This window comes from Palaemon carinicauda, chromosome 19 (assembly GCF_036898095.1).
Source record: "Palaemon carinicauda isolate YSFRI2023 chromosome 19, ASM3689809v2, whole genome shotgun sequence".
Taxonomy (NCBI): Eukaryota; Metazoa; Arthropoda; class Malacostraca; order Decapoda; family Palaemonidae; genus Palaemon; species Palaemon carinicauda.
Window position 1 is genome coordinate 59,149,195 of NC_090743.1, and position 5,398 is coordinate 59,154,592.

Sequence of the window (5,398 nt, forward strand, 5' to 3'; positions counted from 1 at the left end):
TCGGAGGATTGCTCCTTTTGTCTCTTCCACGAAGTGTCTCCTCCCGTTCGCGTGAGAGGACACTCACAGAGACTCCTTTCCGAAGGATTGTTCTTGTTTACGTCAGCTGATCTTACGGCCCTTGGGGGCTCCATCACCAGTCTCTTCTACGAAGTGCTCACCTCTCTCGTTCGCGAGAGAGGCCACTCATAGAGACTCCTCTTCGGAGAATTGTTCCTGTTGAAACAGCTTGCTGTTCAGTCACTAACACTTCAGTGTTTAGTGACAGGGAAACTTCGGTTTCTCTTTTTTCCTGACCCTTCGGGGTCTCGGAGCTTTAGTTACGCAGATCCCTCGGGCTCTCGTAACTTTAGTCACTTCTACACTTCGGTGATTAGTGACTGGGAAACTTCGGTTTCTCGTTGCGCTGACCCTTTGGGGTCTCGCAACTCATCCCCTCGGGGCCTCGCTACTCAGGCTACGTTAGACCTTTGGTCTCTCGTGCCCTCAGTGGACCTGCTGACCTGCTTTATCCGTTCCTGACTGCTGACGCTCTTTGGGCGCCCACGCTCCCCGTTATCCAACGCTCTCCTCCCTCCGGGGCAGGAGAGGCTTTCTCACACCGTGAGTAAGTCCCTTAAGCGCCAGGTATCCCCTGCGCGCCAACGTTCCCTTGGGCGCTAGCGCTCGGCTGCTGTTCCTGTTGTTCCTGAGACTGCCTTCCAGAGACACTCTGTTCCACTAATTCATTTAGGCTGCTACCAACGTTCCCTGCGCATTAGCGCACATCGTTGGAGTTCCTGAGATAGCGCACAGGCGCTCACCAGCGGTTCAGCCTGCGGTGTCTCTAAGTCTCTTCTACGAAGGATACCTCTCCCGTTCGCGGGAAAGGTCCGTCACAGAGACCACTCCTCGGAGTGTTTAGCAGTACTTCCAGTTGATCGTCGGCTCTGAAGCAGACCTACCTTGGTCCTCTTCAGGGGATGCCCTTCCTTTTAGGGACACATCCCAGTTCCTGATCTACGAGTTAGCTGATCCTTCAACCGAGCGCACGTGTGCGCTCTCTCCGATGATCTTCTGTTGCGTTCTAGACGCACAAGGGCCGACGATCTTCACTCGCGAGTAAGCGCCGAAGATCGTCCGCGCGCGGGATGGATTCCCGCGCGCGATCTCCGAGGCCCTTCCGCGCGCGGTTTCCTGCTCGCGCTCGTCGAAGATCGTTAGCCGACGATCTTCTGATACGCGCTAGGCGCGCTAGCACCGACGATCTTCATAACGTGCGTAAGCGCCGAAAATCGTCCCACGCGCAGGATGGTTTCCTGCGTGCGATTTTTGAGGTCCGTCCGCGCGTAATCGTCAAAGACCGTTAGCCAACGATCTTCGGATCCGGCACTAGGCGCGCAAGCGCCGACGATCTTCATAACGCGTGTTGCTGCCGAAGATCGTTCCGTGCGCGGGATGGTTTCCAGCGCGCGATCATCGTGGACCATCCGCGCGCGGTTTCCTGGTCGTTCTCGGGCAGTTTTCCGCTTGTCCACGCGTGGGATGGTTGCCCGCGCGCGATCATCACGGATCGTCCGCGCTTGATCATCACGGATCGTCCGCGCTTGATCATCACGGATCGTCCGCGTGCGGTTTCTCGCTCGTGCGCGGGCAGCGAGGGTTTCCTGCGCGCGATCGCCGACTATCATCTCTTGCACGCGAGCGCCGACGATCTTCGCACACACTGAGCGCCGAAGATCGTCCGTGCTCGCGCGATCGCCGACGATCGTCTTACACAGCCGGAGATCGTACGCACGCGGGCACCAATGGTTTCCTGCTCACTATCACCGACGATCTTTTCTCGCGCTAGCGCCGACAATCTTCGTACACGCGTAGACGCTGAAGATCGTCCGCGTTATTTCTTCCGCGCGTGGGATGGTTTCCCACGCGCAATTGCCGACGGCGCGCAGGCACCGGCGATCTTTTGTCGCCGAGATCATCCGCGGGTGGGATGGTTTCCCACGCAATTGCCCACGATCTTCTTTCGCGCGCAAGCGCCAACGATCTTCATACGCGCAGAAGCGCGGGGATCGCCACGCGGTCACCGATGGTTCCCCCCGCGCGATCGCCGATACGCCCACGCTCACGCGGGTACGCTTGCGTGCGAGCGCGGTTATCCTGCTACGCACGTTTCATTCACACGCTACCCAGATCTGTGCTTTTCGCGCGATCACCAGCGTGATCAGCGCACCGTTCTCCAACACGATCGCGCCCTAATTGCATTAGGGATTCTGGCGGTCAAGCCACCTTTGTGTTTCCCTCCCCGTAGCGCAGAGCAGCACCCTCTCCGGAGGAGGGGAGGTTTCTGGACAGGTCAAAGGTCTCTTCTCCCTTCATTGCAGATTCTCTACGGGCGAACCCTCATGTGACAACTCCTCCAAGGGATCTAATGATCCACTTCCCTCCAGTGGGACTACTTGTCAGCGCGACGGTCGGTCGGCAACCCTGGTGGGACGCCGTTGTCAGAGCGCTTACGCAGGCGATGAGCCTGTGCCTTCTGACTGGGGTCACTAATCAGTAGCAACTTCCTCTCCCCCTGAAGAGGGAGAGAGGAATCCTTGACATGGTATCTCCTCCCAGGACTATCCTGTCCCTTCGCAAGTCCTTACGCAGGCGATGAGCCCTCCTCAGACTTTTTCCCCCCTCCCCTGCGGATGAGCATTACCCATCCCCAGGAGGGTCGGAAGATCCGGTCCTCTCCCCCATCACACCATAGGGGGAATCCCTGCCTCTTCCTGAGAAATCTTCTCGTGCGGAGGGGGCGAAAGCCTTACATCCTTCATTGCTGGAGTCCTGTTTCCCTCCTAGGAGGGAACCGAAGGCCCAGTCTTCCGCAAGGACCCAACAGGAACCAGATGGACCCTTGGAGCATGTCTACGAGTCTCCCCAGGAAGAGCCTCCGGGGACGAGAGACCTCGCTGCCAGTCCATCAGGAGGAGAGCTCCAGGGGCTGGAACTCGCGTTCTGGCAGGTCCTGACCCTCGGATAAACCTCAAGGGGACCCCAGACCCAGAGATTCCTCTACGTGAAGGGAAGGTTACGGTCCGGGACCGAATCTACGCCACCCAAGGACTCCCTTGGGCCGGTGCAGCTTTGCCCTGGTCTCAGGGAATGAAAAGCGCCAGAGACAAGGCCGAGGGCCAGCTCTCTGAGCTTGCCTCCTTCAATAGTCCCTGTCGGTATCGAGCCCCTCCCTCCTCCCTGGGTAGGGATCGGTAAGGGGACGGGCCCTCCGGGCAGAGGTCCAGTCCATATTGAAGATGTGCTCCCTCTAAGAGGTGGCCAACGGGTCCCAAGGCTTCCTTAGTCGTCTCCTCCCTGGGAGAAGGCGTCTGCAGGCTGGAGACCGGTCATCGACTTCTCGACGCTGAACGGGGTTGTCAAACAGTCTTCGTTCAGCATGGCGATGGCAGACGCGGTCAGTCTTGCGGTGAGACCACAAGACTTCATGTGTACACTAGTCCGGTAGGACGCGTACTTCCAATCCCGGTCCACCCGTCTTCAAGGAAGTACAGTGGAACCTCTACATACGATTGTCCTAACATACGAATTTTCCAACATACGAAGTAAAATTCGACCAAATTTCTGTCTCGACACCTGAAGTAATGCTCCAATATACGATGTAGATCTTGTTTACACCGGTAGATGGCAGCACGTAAGAGGGACGCCATTGAGCGTCGAATGCTCAGTTCTCTGTTCTTGTGTGTATCGTGTGGTTGTCCTCTGTTTGGTCTGTTATTAACAGTGCTTATTTTCTTCCTTTTCTCACATATCCTTTTTGATTTTACCTATAATCATAGTGTAAGGACAGTGAGACAAGCGTCACCAAGATCAACTGATACTTTATTCAAATGTGCATGGGAGTATATTACAAGGTGCGGATGGAAAGGTAGGATGGCGCTGGCGCCAAATCAGATTGAATTGCCCGCCAAAATATATGTGTTTTCTTACACTTACAAATATACGAATTATGAGTTAACAGAAACATGTAATGAAATGATACATATGTCAAAATATAGCTCTGATAGAGCGGAATACATATACGTGGGAAACCACGGTGTGGCGAAAGGAGAATTCAAATAAATAAACAGTTTGTTGATTTTCTGGACGACGAAGGGAGCGGTGTCCTTACAATAGTGCCTAAGAAGCTAAGTTTCAGTACAGGTAGGCCTAGTGGTGAGAAAAGGAAGGCAATTCTTTCATTAGAATTTAAGCAAGAAATTATAGAAAAACATGAGAGCAGTGTGCATGTGAGTGATATGGCTAAACAATATGGTCGGAATAGGCCTATGTTCTTGACGATCATCAAGCAGAAGGCAGCCATTAAAGCAGATAAACCATCGAAGGGGATCACCATCATTACAAGACATCGTAACAATACCCTGAAAGAGATAAAACGCCTTTTGTTGATAGGGATAAAGGACAAAGAGATTGTTGGCAATGATCATTTGTGAGAAGGGCCAGCGTGATGAACAGAAAGAAAGAAAAAAGTGAAGCAAAGAAAACCAAGATAGCATTAACAAGCTCTTTTAAAAAAGTCTTTTCTCTTTTTCTGTTTCTTTCTAAACATAGCATTAACATGTTCTTTAAGTAAAATCTCTCTCTCTCTCTCTCTCTCTCTCTCTCTCTCTCTCTCTCTCTCTCTCTCTCTCTCGCTGTTATAGTGCTAGAGACGTCTATTATTATTTTCTCTCTCTCTCTCTCTCTCTCTCTCTCTCTCTCTCTCTCGAGAGAGAGAGAGAGAGAGAGAGATTAAACAAAAATGTGTTTACAGTACATATGATTTTTAACAGCGTCAACGAGTTGAAAAACAATTAAATGTAACTAAGAAAGTAATAACAGCTAATCTGAATTCCTTTATTACCTAAAACAAATATTGATACAAACACAATCGTGTGTGCGTATGCACAAACACACACACAGGTGCAAGAATTGCTGCGCAGTAAGAAACAGACGGTAGGGGAGGAGGTAGAGATGGTGACTGCGATAACGTACCGTAACTCGTCACTAACGGTAATGAAAATTAAAAATCAAAAGAAAGAAAATGTAAAAAATATGAAATATAAAAATGAAATAAAAAAAAATAAGCTAAGTTAGATTTAAGTTTCCGTAGTGTAAGTTACGGTACGTTATCACAGTCACCATCTCTACCTCCTCGCCGATCGTGTCTCCTCCTGCTTGTGTGTGTGTTTGGGCATATGCACACGAGTGTGTTTGTATCAATATTTGTTTTAGTTAATAAGGGAATTCAGATTCGCTGATATTGTTTTTTTAGTTACATTTAATTGTCTTTCAACTCGTTGACGCTGTTAAAGAGAGAGAGAGAGAGAGAGAGAGAGAGAGAGAGAGAGAGAGAGAGAGAGTATTTATTTAAAGA